The sequence below is a fragment of the Carassius gibelio genome, chromosome A12 (genome assembly GCF_023724105.1).
Source record: "Carassius gibelio isolate Cgi1373 ecotype wild population from Czech Republic chromosome A12, carGib1.2-hapl.c, whole genome shotgun sequence".
Lineage (NCBI taxonomy): Eukaryota > Metazoa > Chordata > Actinopteri > Cypriniformes > Cyprinidae > Carassius > Carassius gibelio.
The window spans coordinates 18,529,795-18,545,238 of NC_068382.1; the positions used below are offsets into that span (position 1 = coordinate 18,529,795).

At 35.5% G+C, this 15,444-nt stretch overlaps 1 protein-coding gene across 4 annotated transcripts in view; it reads right to left on the minus strand.

Annotated features, from left to right (window-relative positions):
• LOC128025378 (vesicle transport through interaction with t-SNAREs homolog 1A) overlaps positions 1-15,444 on the minus strand; it is a 123,655-nt gene that overhangs the window by 77,484 nt on the left and 30,727 nt on the right. The window lies entirely within an intron of this gene.

Below are 15,444 nucleotides of genomic sequence, written 5' to 3' on the forward strand. Positions count from 1 at the left end.
TAAGTGTCCAAAATCAATCAAATCAAAATCTGTAAAATTGGTAGATATAACCGATAAAATCAAGTTCTGTCCTAAATTTTTCTTGTAGAAACCTAGTTTCATTCAAAAATGTCACATTATGGAAGTAAAATGGGTTGTTTTATCAACTTTAAGAACATGGTGGCATAGAGGACAGGTCTTAATTGAACACATCTTTTACATTATTGAGTATCTCCTGTCCTGCCCTGTGCAGCAGACACAGAGGTCCCTGGAGAGGACTCCAAGGTCAGATCAGATGCGGCCTTACACCTGCACCAATGTATATTTAACAGGCTCAACTCCAGCCTCTAACTCTCCTTAACTAAACTTACAACGGCCATCACTCAACTGTGGAAAACAGTGCTGTGTTTTAATTAGCTTTAGAAAAGCACCTTGCAACTTCAAGAACAAAAAAAAACACTCATCAGTCAGATGGGGCTGCTGCATTGAGGTTGATTTGCAGAGCATGTGAGCAGATAGACAGGTGTTTGCATCACACTGGATGTGATGTGACTGGAAGCTTCTACTCGGTTTTCAACCCTCAGGGCCACCTTAGGTCTCTACCTAGTCTTTCAGTTAATGGGCTGCATAATGGCAAGTTTGACAGAGAGGGAGAGAGCAGAAGAAAGCGAGAGAGAGGGCTTAGTGAGTGACGTTTATTACCTTGACTACTATTGAACTCTATGACTAAAACATTCTCCATTCAGGCCTGCTCTCGCCAACTCGTCTACACAGATTCCCAATTTGAGACTCTGGGGGGAACGGGGACCATGTTAGGAGGAGGCTCTATTTGATGAGATTAAAGTATTATGTTCACAGGTCAGTCTTACATGCTCTCGAATCTGTCATGATGTTTACTGAACGCGTTTCCCTGACCTGTGAGCCTGGCTTGGCTTAAACACAGCTCACAGAGGTAAAGTAAATATCCCAAGACTATCACACCTGGCCAAAAAAACTAAGGGCAAATAAGAGAATTCTGCTGGTGAGAGTAACAATACGCAGTGATCACTGGAGCTGAAAGAAGAACCTTTGACTCTATAGGAGATTGGATCAACATAATATTGCATCAACAGAATAGAAGGGGTGTTAGTTTTTACCTGTTAATGTGTAGACGTGTATAACCATTGGGATTATGCAGTCTCTGCTGATATCTGACTGGCGAATCCTTCTCTTCAAAATTGATGGGTTGTTGGAATTTAGCCATTCAAATATTTGAACAGAACAGAAGCATATGCAGCACTAGATCATTTTGGATTTCATGTTGACCATCCAGTTGACATATCAAAAAGTGTTTGCTTATGTGTATGCAAATTAATCAGGTATGTCTGTTCATGTGTTGACAATAGCGGGGTTCTCTCATGTGCGGCAGTGTTTGTAATTGCGACTGATTCAGGTTGGGGAGGGCGGAGCGTCCAGCTCTGCTGCTAACAAGGGGATTCAGACTCATTGAGGCCCCACTGATGCCTCGCCATCCCTTTGAAGGGATTATTAACACATTTTGATTACTGTGGTCCAGTTGTCACAGAAAATATAACCTCCATCAGAGTAGGAAACAGACAGCCTTTCTGCCCTCTTTTTCATCTCTTACCCACTCTCAGCCCAGCCTGGCCCACTCAAAGCAATTCCCTAATTACCACAACAGCCATCTAAAAACCACACTAATGCTGTATTAGCTTGATGGAGAAATTAGTTAGCCCCTCGCTCGCCTCCTTCGTGAAAAAGCCATGGTTATTTTCACATGCAGGATCAAACCAACGACGTTGTTCTCAGACCGTAGCACAAAGAGATGGAAACAAGTACGTCACAATTTTCCATTTTTAATAATTAATCTAGAAACGAATCAGGAGTAAGCACAGATGTTTTCATTGTATAAGATGACTCCACAAGCTTCAAAAGATTCTATAAGATTCACATGACTTCATCAATAATTGAACAAGTTTTAAACGGCTTTCTTAAGACACTTGCTAAGATGATTCCACAAGCTTCAAATGGCTCCATAAGAGGACTCAGCAAGATGACTCCAAAACTTTCACATGGCTCCATAAAATGACTCTAAATAAGACGACCCATCAGAATTACTCCCTAAGGTCTCGACAAACTTCACATGACTCTGCAAGTTGACTCTGTGTAAGATGCCTCCACAAGTTAACTCTAATGGTGCTTTTCCACTTCATGGTACGGCACGGTATGACTCGGTATGGTTCGTTTTTTTTGGGGGGGGGGCTTTCATTAGGTACAGTACCTGGTAATTTTGTTAGTACCACCTCGGTTGAGGTTCCAAGTGAACTGTACCATTACGAAAACCAGACGTGTAAACTTTACTAATCATGGATTGGCCGGAGAGAATCGTCCCTACCAGCATCACTGAACTTGCGACACAAACACAACAGAACCGCTAGATTTATCCAGAGAGAACTTGATGGGCGATGCAGAATAAAAAAAAATTCAGGAGTTGCGCCAGTATATGCAGCACAACTATAACGCCATGTGAATAATACCGCCCACTCTAAAGCGATACTAAACTGCAGTGAAAACGCAAACGAGCCGAGGTGCACTGAGCCGTGCTGTAAGATAATTCCAACAAGCTTTATATGACTCCACAAAATGACTCCATCAGTTGACTCCACGCAAGATGCCTCCACAAACTTCAAATGACTCTATACAAGATGACTCACCAAAATGACTCCCTAAGATGAGTCTACAAGCTTTAAATGCCTTTCTAAATGACTTCCTCTGACGATTCCCTAAGATCGTGACTCCATAAGCTTCAAATGACTTCATATATGATGACTAAATGAGATAACTTATCAAAATAACACCAAGTCAACTCCATAAGATGATCCACCAAGATGAACTAAGACGACTCCACAAGCTTCAAAAGTTTCCACAAGATAGCTTCAAGAGTTAACTCCATTTAAGATAATTTTCCTAAATCATTCACCTGACTCTGTAAGATGACTCCTCACACAGTTTCACAAAGGTTCATAAAGTGCAATAATGTGACTACAAGCTCTTCAAGTAGCTCCATAAGAATGTTTTGTGACTGTACATGAAATGAAGAAAGGCTACAGGTGCTTAGCAAATTGAGCAAGGAGACTCTTTCCCAGAAACAGGAACAGCATGAACTGAACCATTACGGAGCTGTTAGACTGCACAAGTAATCAACAGAGCCATGAGTGCATGTATGCTACTCTCAATTTGGATCACTTACTGTGCCGTTAACTCTAGGACTCAAGGCCTAGGGATATTTCCAGATGGAAGACAAGTCAGCTGTTAGATACCTTTCACATAATAGAGAAAGAGCACATTATTTCTTTCTTCTATCATCCTTTACAAAAATATGCTTTACTTTTCCTTTGGAGCTCACAAAAGAAAAACAGATGGTATGCTTATGTACCACTTCACCATCTTTTCATGTGTCACCCTTTCAAGAATTCTTCCTTATCAAACAATGTTATAAGAACGAAACACCTGCTATACAAAGTGTTAATTTGAACAATAATGTTAATAAGAATGAAAAATGTTTAAAAACGTGACTAATCTGAGCGCACTGTTTATCGTAACTAATATTAGCTGGGCCGTTCACTAAATATCCGTTTGCGAAACAAATCCCCATAAACATGAGAGGATGACAGAAACCGAGTGTGTGAAGTGTGCAGATGATCTGTGGCTGGCTAAGTAGCTCAAATCAAAGGACAGGATGGGCTGGAGTTAAGTAGGACAGGGCAGAACCGCTGGGAGGGGGTGGGGTGGGGTGGGGTGTTAAAAAATGGTGAGCAAGATCGAGACTGGGAGAGAGGAAGAGAGTCAGGGATAAACATGGTGATCAGGTGTGAGTTGTGAAGAGGTAACTTCTGTTCACTGTAGTCCTCCTGGACATGAAGGGCCCAGACGGACAGAGCAGTGCCGGCTCAAATAAATCCAGGTGGCCCAAGATGCTAAAGCCACTCTAAATACTTCACATTTTCATTATGTCTGTTTTCATTCTCTCACTGTAGGACACGATTTAGCCAAACGTCTTCAGAAACATATGGCATTGAAAACATTTGGCATGTTGTGAATTTGTTGAAGCAATAAGAATCCTGGGAATATGATGATTATATGATACAACACATACACATAATACTTTATTTGTCGCTTCTATAGAAGTTGGGTTACATTTTTACATTTAATTTTTAAGCAAAATGTTTGGTTAGTCCAAATTTGACCCAAAGTTGGGTTGAAATAACCCAGCAGTTTTTAGAGTGGACATCTTTCCTGACTATTTTTATCTGACTGAGTCAATCATGAAAAGAAGCTGGCAATCTCTGGCAGGCTGAGGACTTAAGATTGCGCTTTTTCATGTGTAATTGAAATGAGTATGCAGCAGCAGATGGTATTGGGTGTTTCGTTTGAGATTTTTCAGAAATACCTTACCACGGTCAATGCGGTTATGCACGGCAACTCAGCCTTATGGGTTTGTTGATGAAAACAAGCTGAAACTGGGCAAAAATCTATACCATGAGAACAACTTTAAAATAGCCAGAAAATATCCCACCTAAATAATAAATGTAAACGTTTAAAAGTATATATATAAAAGATGTTTATATATATATATTTTTTATATATATAAAATGATATTAGTTTAGAAAATTTATTATAAAAAAAAAAAAGAAAAAAAAATCTGACTTCTATTAAATCAGAAGTAAAATAATAATGAAAAAAATACAAACAATAACAAATATATAATATATATATTTTATAAACATTTATATGTATATATATTTATATGTATATATATATATTATATATATATATATATATATATATATATATATATATATATATATATATATATATATATATATATATTCTTTTTTTTTTTTTTTTTTTTTTTTAAATGATCGAATTGGCAACTAATCTGATATTGAAACATTAATTTTTTTTTATATATATACTAGATATTATATTTTTATTATAATATTAAATTTTTCATACAATATTTTATACAATAAAAAAAAATATATATATATATATATATATATATATATATATATATATATATATATATATATATATATATATATACACACACACACACACACATTACAATACAATTATGAATTTATATTAAAAACCAAAATGAATCTACTTACTAAAGAAATCTTTCCACAACATAAATAACTTAAAAAGAGCAAATTAATTTTGGTAAATAACTCAATGAAGACTCCTCAAATAACAAAAGGAGGAATTATAACAATTAGCATCTCTGATTTAAAAGTGTTAAAGAGTGAAGTGATTAAGATGATGCACAAATGTTCAGAAGTCATTATTCAGCTGCTATGAATTACATTCCTACAGTAATAATAAACCACCTACTTTGAAACTTGAGTTCAAAATGTATTCATAAGCTTTTCAATTAAGATTTGGATGTTAACGCAGTACTTGAATGATCTATATTAAACAGCCCTTCTTACTAAAAAAAAAGATTTCCAATACGGTTATGATTATGACTTGGAGTCAAGGCACCAAACCACTAAGTCGACAAATCATTTGCCCACAAGCAAAAACTAAAAGTAAATTACCTTGACTATGTTGTATTCTAATCTAAAGAATTCAGTATCAAATATGGACACAGTGATTAAAAAAAAGGGCTGAAATGTTTACAAATGAAAGTGAATCTTTCCAGAGATTATCAGGATCTTGTTAAATTCAAATTGACATCAGAGCTGATGTGACAAATCCAAGTTGGCTCTTTTAAGGGGTAAATAATAATAACTGAAATATCATGCTGCTGATGTTCAGTATCGCCCCTACACACAGATCTGAAAGTACTGATGCTCTCAGCAGGGATTCAGCACTGACTGCACACAAACACACTTGGTCTCTCTTGCTCTCTTTCTCAAACACACACATATAAAAACACAGTGCTAAATAAATAAAACTCAAATGAGCTCCTAGAGTTGTAAGTAAAGCTTATCTTTTCAGGAACTTTCAGCACCCAGACAAACATCCAAAGACTTGAGCAGAGAGAGCTGAGTGGTGGAGGCCTCTTGTCCCCCAGTGTGGAGACGATTCTCGGAGTCCGTCTGTTTTTACGGTGGCTGAAGGGCGCAGCCTATCTGCCACAGTGTATATTGCAACCTCCACTCTTCTGACTATAATCAATTTGATCAAAAGGCAGATTTATTTCTGTGACAGTTAAACTGCACTAGACAACAGTCTCGTGAGTGAGTTTTGAGGTGCAATATAAAGATCTAGATATTTTCTATAGAAAATACATTTATTCTAAACATTACAAAATTAAATAATGAGAAGTGTACAGTAATTAAATACACTGAGCACCATAGGTGGCATTGATATCACCTCTTAAAAACGGTCGTGCAAACTTAATAAATATGTCAGGACGATGGCAGCAGGGTTTCTTGCACATCGCAAAATGGACTGCACGGCAGCCACCACATCGTATTTGCCCGGCTCCCTCCCTAGACAAAAGTGAAGCTGTCCCACCGACTGACAGATGGAGCCCCCAGCTGACAGATCGGGCGATGTGTTTCATGTTCAGTGGGCGTCCTGAGCCCGCGGCCACACCAGCCCAGGGCGCGGCCTGCCGAGGAGGAAGCCACTTTGAGGGACGGTGTGACACAAGCAGCCGCAGAGGGACAGACGGACAGCGCTAATGATGGGCTTTTTTTAGACGTTCCGCAAACTGTGGGGTGGTCAGCGTTGAGCTACGCCAAGTGTCACACATTGAGCCATATTTAATCTGAAAACAAATAAGATTATCTGTGCTGGGTTAACTAGCCATAACAAAGCTGGTCCAGCAGCTGTTCAAACTTATGATGAAGAAGAAAATATTGTGTTAACAGACTGAGTGTTATAAGAGAGTGACAAAAATACACAGTTGCTCAATATAAAAAAAAAAAAAAGAAAAGGTGTTTGACCAAACCGTTTCAAAATATTTAATATAATACTGAAAATTATATATTTAAAAATGTAAATAATTATCATAAAATAAGTTAGCAATTTAAAATAAAAACATATTTAAGTTTTGAATCGGATTGTTGCTATAAAATAATATAAAATAAAATAAAAACTATATATTTTAAATATGAGTCAGACTGCTGCTATAAAGATTTAATTACTACAACACAATACTGGTGAAAAATTATATTTTACATTATATGTAAATAAAAAATTAAATTACATAAATATTATTATAATAACTATTTTTTAATAAATTAAATATTCTATGAGTGAAATTACAATTATAATAAAAAGCTTATTTTTATTATGTTGTTTTATATATATATATATATATATATATATATATATATATATATACACACACACACACACACACACACACACACATACATACATACATACACACACACAACAAATGGAACACTAACTATTTTAATTATATTTAAATACAATTATACTCAATACATACATCTATAAGTTAAATTACAATTATAATACAAAGCTTATTTTTATTTATTTTTTATATATGGTAATTTATTTATTGTTTGTCTCTAATGTGAGTTTTTAGCATTGATAGACACTTCATTGACATAAAATCTATTCCTGCATCTAAACAAAAGTGGCATTTTTACTATAATGACAAATATTTAGCCAAGTCAACAAAATAAAAATCCAGGTTTAGAAGGAATGTTATCCACAAAAGCAACAAACATTTTCACTGTAATGCAGTACTCTGAATAGGACCGTTTCTGGTCCGATGCACCGAGAGACATAAATACAGCGAGAACAAACAAAACTGGAAGCTTGAGTAAAGCCTAAACCGCTGTCCTTCAGTACCCACTCCGCCTGTGTTTTTCAGAGCTCAGTCTGAATAGTTTCCTCTCTTAATCTCAGCCACCCAACTCACTGTGACTCCTTAGTGAATTACACCCACTTTTCAACTGCCATCAATCTGCTGTCATCAGTGTGTCACTCCCAACACACAATTACCGCTTATGATCCTCATTCCACAGTGACAAGGTACTGCCACTCCGACCCCCCCAGCCCCTCCACTTTTTCCTTTTACTTCATTTCACTTTTTCTCTCTGCTTTTTGATATTGCGGCGCCTCAGATGTGCCAGCACTTTAAAGCGGCCGATGAGGAAGCGCCCATGGGGGTCCTGGGTATTCGCTTTTGTCTTTCATTTCCTTCCAAAACAGTTTTATTTAACGCCATCCCGCTCGAGTGCCCTCTTTTACTCTCTTTCTGTCAACCAAAGGTCAATGAAAGACTGTTTGTGTGCGTCTGATATAAATAGAAACATATGATCTGAAATTAAAATACATTTTCTGTCTCTCTCTCTCTCTCTCTCTCTCTCTCCGTTTCTGACAAGTTACTTCAAAAAGATTTTGAGCCATTATTGCCACAAACAAATGATGATAAAATAAAATAAGCCAATATTAAAATAAGACTAGTCACATTTTACATTACAGTGCTTTGTAATTCTGCATCAAGTAAGCAAAACTAAGTACATCTAAAACAATAATAATAAAAACTAAAATAAGTATTATATATTTATATTAATTTTATAAAAAATATTATAGAATTATGTAATGTGTATAAAATGGATATATTAATGTAGTAAATTGTAAATACAGACAGAAGACGCATTAAATCTAATTATTGTGTAATTTATATGGAATTAATATAATTATAATAATAGCAATAATACTACCTATAAAATAAAATTTATATAATATAGATGTTATTCATTTAAATAGAATAAAGTAATATGCTTACTGTTGAATGCATACATTCAACCATGTACTTATAGAATAATAATAATAGTAATAATAATCATTTAATACGTATATTTTATTTATATAATAATAATAATAATAATAATAATAATAATAATAATAATAATAATAATAATAATAATAATAATTTACACTTTCATTCCATTAAAAAATATGATATAATTAAGCACTATGCAAGTGTTACCAGAAGTTTTATTTGTGTTGTTTGATATGGAATTTCCTCTTTACATTTTTCATTCATTTCTTCTCAGCAACTAGCGTGACAAAAACATTATTACCATTATGCATATTCAGTGTGTTCTACTCTTTCCTGGGCTTCAATCCCACAAATCCAGCTTTGCTGTCTAAATTCTGCTCTTCTCATACTTAAGTTTGAGATTTTGATGCGTCTAGCTGGTGGCAAGTGATGCTGGAGAGGCTCATTCAAAAGACACAAGTGGGAAGCTTCCCTCTCAATCTGTCACTCAATAGTTTATCTAGAAAAATGGATCTGCTCCCCATCACCCCAAAGGCAAAAACCTCTCAAACTGCGTTAGGCGACTCAACAGTCAATAATCGCACTTAACATGAGCAAATATCGTAATACCGATTGGAATATATCAACAAGTCGACACCTGCACTCTCTTTTGGCAATCGCAGAAACAGATAAACATCAGCTAGTCTGCTGGTTCAGCTCTTGCATCAAGAGTCTGTTTGCAGGCTTTGCTATTGTGAAACTTTGGCCCTTTGTCTAGACGCGCTGAAATCAGTGAGTGCACCTCGGACATTGCAATTCAAGCGTAAACACTTTTGTGTGTCCCCATATAATACTGTTGCTCACAGACCCCAAAATCCTTGGAACAGCTGAGTCCTTCGGTGTCAAAGATAATGGCGATTTATTGCAATGTGAGGCTTTTTTTTTTACCCCTCCCCTCACCTCCTCCCTTGCTCAAACCGATTAAAATTAAGCCGTAAACATGTGAGGACAGAATTAGCACATTTAGCGAGCCTCCTCTCCCACATCCCATTTTTGCTCCGGAGCGGCTGATCCCTGCAGCCGAACGCGGGTGCAATTTTAATGACGGGGACCGTTTTTGAAGTCCAGATGAAAAAAGCGGCGCTTGGCGTTTGTGGCGGCGCTAGATACGGCGAGGCCGGGTCCGGCGTGATTGGTGGGGGGGCAACACAAACTCAGACTCTGGGCTCTTCGATAGTATCGGTGTCATTTTCCTCTCCACGATAAGACGCCTCGCTGACAAGGCCCGATTAGGAGAGAGAGAAAAAATCATTATTTCATCGCCTTTCATCCGCCGGGGGGGTTTCACGATAAACAGCTCACCCGTAGGTAGATTTACAGAGTCGAAAACCGTATATTACGCTCACGCACACATCCCATCACTTATATACATATTTCTATGAATCAATGTTTTACAAGAGATTTACATTGTGAATTCATATTTAAAAAGCTGAAAATATACAGGCTTAAGTTGTAGCCCAAAAAAATCATACATTTTCAATGAAAAAATGCCCTCATTACAACACAAAAACCCACCATTGTCTTTAGAAAACCCACTCTAGCTAAGTTCCCCTTTCTGCATATCTGCAAACTCTGCTAGTGAAATATTTAACTCTTGTGGCTCTGCTCCATGAATCAAACAATTATCAAATAACGGCATATTCTTTTTGAAACACAATACGGCATTCAGATTTCAGCAAACTACAAAAACCCAAGTTATTTGGTATGCTATACCTCGAGGAAATCCACTTCGCCAAATTGTCCTCATTAAAGAGAAAACAGTAGCGATGTGCTGAAACTTTAAACACGACTATACAATGAAGGAAATCAACTGGAACAGCTAGACTGAAATAAATAATGAATGGCAATGAAACAGTTAATTACAAAGGAGAGCAAATTTAATTTAGTGGGATAAAAATGTTTCTTTAACCAGCACAAACATATTTAAATGTTTTATCACTATTATTATTATTCTTATTATTACTAGATTAGAATTAAATATATGATTTTGGTTGAAGAGACGCAAATATTGTTTATAAATAACAGCAACTCTTCAGCAATTAATTAGCATATTCAAATTACTTTTTTACATTTGTAATTTATTATTATAACTATTATTAGTAGTAGTAAGAGTAGTATTAAAACTACTATCACAAATCTTTAGATTATATAACTGAATTATTATTTTAAGAGATATAAATACAAAAAAATTTACATTATTGAATGCATTCAATTTCATTTTGACATTTTTAATTTAGTTACTATTTGTATTATTACAACATCGCTTTATTTTATATAACTAAATATAATATTATTTTAAGAAATTATTAAATATTTAAAACAAACAACTTTTCATTACATTATCGAATGCACTCACTTTAACGTTGACATTTTTAATTTCATTTTTATTACTGGTATTCAATTACCCCTGATTAATAATAATAAATATAGTGATTAATGTTTAAAGTGCGTAAGAATAAAAAGGCCATGGCAACACAAATAAATGACGGTTAAGAAAAAATGGAATTCCATTCAAAGACACAAGTTTATCAGTTTCAGAAATGGCATAAATCGAAACAAAAGAGTTGAGGAGAGAGATGAAGGAAAAGGAATGAAAGAACGGTAACATGGAGGAAAAAGAAAAAGAGCTAGAAACAGTGAACCGGAGAGACGGAGACAATCGCGTGTCTGTTACTGGGACACTCAGACACCCATGGACTAACACAGCATGTCTTAAAGCCGTGCTCATGCTCAAAAGGAGCAGCGTTTCTTCATGTTTACAAAACATATTTATTTATTTCTTCATTCAATCGTTCATTTTGTTATTTATTTCTATCGGGGGCACTCTCAGCTCCTCCGTAAAGCCTGTGACAACATTAACTACTCTCCCCCCTTGCATGCTCTTTTAATTCCACTGCAGAAAAAAATCAAACCGCTCTCAAACAAATTGATGTACTCTTTAATACAGTCATCACATCATCACAGCGTCCTTGCGTCGTCTGCCTTGGTGACAACTGCAGGGCTGCTTAGCTTAGCCGCCATGGCTACTGCTTTGTTGATCGCTTCAATGATTTATCACAAAAAAGGAAGTAGAGAGAAAGAAAAGAAGGGCCTCTCGATTGAGTCACTGGCACCTTTGATTGACAAGGCCTAATCAGCTTATCTGGCTGCTAATAAAGATGATGGCCTGCGGAGACGCTCTCTACCTGGCTCTGTGTGAACTTTGGGCCCTGGTGAGGGCCCCAGGGGCCAGGCCCCGACCCACTCTGCTTATCTAAACACTGCTGAAATCAATCCCTAATGAGCTGGTTTCATTTTGCCCCATCGATCTGCTGCGTATTCAAAGGCCACCGCTCTGCTCCTTACACACGACGTTCTTGCGGCTCATTTGTTCCTATCGGACACTCCGGTAAAATTAATTTTGATTAATTAATAGATTTTAAGGTCATTCTACAAACTGATTAAATTGGTATCATTGGAAAAAATACAATTAAATATTCTGAAATCTTTCAACAATCCCAAATGTGATAGATAACAAAAAAAAAAATAAAACTAATTTTGCAAATAACAGAATTATACCCCCTAGGTAATTTATTTTCCTCAATACAAAACATCTTTTTCCCACTTTCTTGACTTTCATACACAGCCGGGCACTTCTTTGATTAGGGTTTATTTAACGCTCGTGGGCTCTGGGACATCTCTGATTTAAATGCCTTTAAATTGGCTGCTTTGCTCCCTCCTACTGTACTCCAGGCTCTCTTCAGGCCGGCGTGCCTCTGGTTCAGGCAGCTTTAAAGTGGGTGCCCTCTCCTAATGAAGACCCATACTTTATTTATGAGACAAACAGTTTGGTAAAAAGCTCTGCATGTCCAGAGAGCACTCTCAATATCTCTCTGAGGGCCTGGAGTGCTCCTGACATGCTGCTAGTGCAGGACCGAACACACCACACACCAAAACACACTTACACACACACACACACACACACACACACACACAAAATCTGATTAAAATTACATAATAAATAAACAATAAAATAAGGAGGATCCTCACAGTTTTACTATATAATAAAAAAATTACAATAAAAATACATTTAAAATAATGAAACAATTAAATCTTAAGCAGTTTTGCACAGTATTAGCACTCAGTGCTTATTTAAAACAATGAAACAAATGATGAAGAAAATGTGATCACAGTAATTTAATTAAATTTTGAAATTATTATTTTGATTCTAAGATTCTATGCTATTACATTAAAGACTTTACATGTAATATATATATATATATATATATATATATATACATACATATATATATATACATACATATATATATATATATATATATATATATATACATACATAAATATATACATACATACATATATATATATATATATACATATATATATATATATATATATATATATATATATATATACACATATACATATATATATATATATATATATATATATATACATATACATATATATATATATATATATATATATATATATATATATATATATACACATATACATATATATATACATATACATATATATATATATATATATATATATACATATATATATATACATATACATATATATATATATATACACATATACATATATATATATATACATATACATATATATATACATATACATATATATATACATATACATATATATATATATATATATATATATATATATATATATACATATACATATATATATATATATATATATACACACACACACACATATATACACACACACACACACACACACACGGCATGTTAAAAAGTAAGCTATTATTTAAACACTTAAATGTATTGTTTGTGTGTGTGTTTTTGTGTCTTAAACTAATAGCATAGTTTACGCAAAAACAACATAAAATAACTAATTATTTTATAAAAATAGAAAAACAATATAAAAATGGTAAATCTAAAAATATAAAATATATTTAAATTTTTTCTGTATTATTAGTAGTATTTATATAATATTTTTTTCTCTATACTAATTTATAATAGTTTCCCCCCCCCCAGAAAAGCAGAAACCCGAATGGCCAGTGCTGTAGCAGGTGTGGATTGCCGCTCGAATTAATTGTAGCACACCATAAACTGGCCAATCCGCCTCACCATGACACAGAGAGTGAGGGTCACTGGCGCAACCCAAAGCGCGTCTATCCCTTTAGCTCCTCAACAGCCACCGAAGCAGGCCTGTGTTTACCCTGACTCTGTGCGGGTGATCGCTGTGCATTTTGCACACGGTTGCTGTGCCAAAATCCCAAAAGTACAGGGTTTGTCCTTTTTGTGCCACTTCAGTTTAGGACTACCTGCCGCTACGCTTTTAAAATGCAGGTGTGTGTGTGTACTTGAGTTTTGGGGTGGTCTGTGGGGTACGGGGTCAGGGATTAGGATCACAGGAGTGAGATGCACAGGCCGAGTTGAGCTTTAACGCGGTTAGAGAAAGGCTGAGTAAACAGGCATTCTTCTGTGTTTGTGGCTCCCACACTGAGAACAGTAGAAGCGGTGCGGCATTGTGACAGGTCTCAGAGGCAGAAACCGTCCTTTATGGGGGGATATCTCCTCTCAGAGGGTGTCTGATCCCACCATTTTCAACTATGGTATCTACTAGGAAAGCAGGCGATTCAAGTGGGCAGACGTAAGTAAAGAAATATGTCTGAATAGCAGAAAAATAAAGTTCCTTCATTCACTGAGGTGAATATATATACATATATATATATATATATATATATATATATATATATATATATATATATATATATATATATATATATATATATATATATACACACACACACACACACACACACACACACACAGTACATAATCTTATGCAGGGCAGGATTTAAAAAAACAAAAACTGAAGCACAGGCTTGAGAGGATCCAAATAAATGAAACTAAATTTTTCAGCAGAGGATGCAGATCGCATTTATGAATTTGTGAGTTGTTCTTGCGAGACATCAAACGCCAGTGGTCTGTGCAACCCTTTCTTGATTTGAATTATTAACTGTGTCGACGTCGCGCACAAGCCATCCTGCCATTATAGTGTAAATTAACAAACTTTTCAAAACTAAGGCAGAAGCCAAAGAAAGCCAGTAGCTTCTTGAAGAACGAGCTTTGATACGTCTCTGAGGAACACACTCTGCTTCAACAACACGGTGACAGTCAGGCTAAAAAAAAAAAAAAAAAAAAAGCCTGCTGATTCAATCTTTTTCAGATCTAAATTAGTTCATTTTCTTGTATTTAAAGATGAAAACTAACCTTTAGACAGGTGCGAATCAGATGACGTCTAAAGTGCTTTATTTAGAAATTAATTTATTAAAAGATCCCTGTCTTTAATTAGAAAAATTGCAGGACGGTGGAGGCAGGGTGTTGTTGTTTATTCTAGTCGACACGGCATCAATTGCAACCCATATTATTCTCTCCCTCTCTCTCACTGACACACACACACACACACACACAGAGGTAGGTGAATGGAAATAAGATGGTGTGTTTTGTGTGAGCCTAACAGTACTGCGGCTGCTGCTCTACACCTCTCTCTCCCTTGCTTCTCTTTGATGTGCTCCTGAAAATGTCACCAGTCGTCAAGGCGTTTTTTTTTTTCTCTCCACTCTCTCTCTCTCTTTTTAC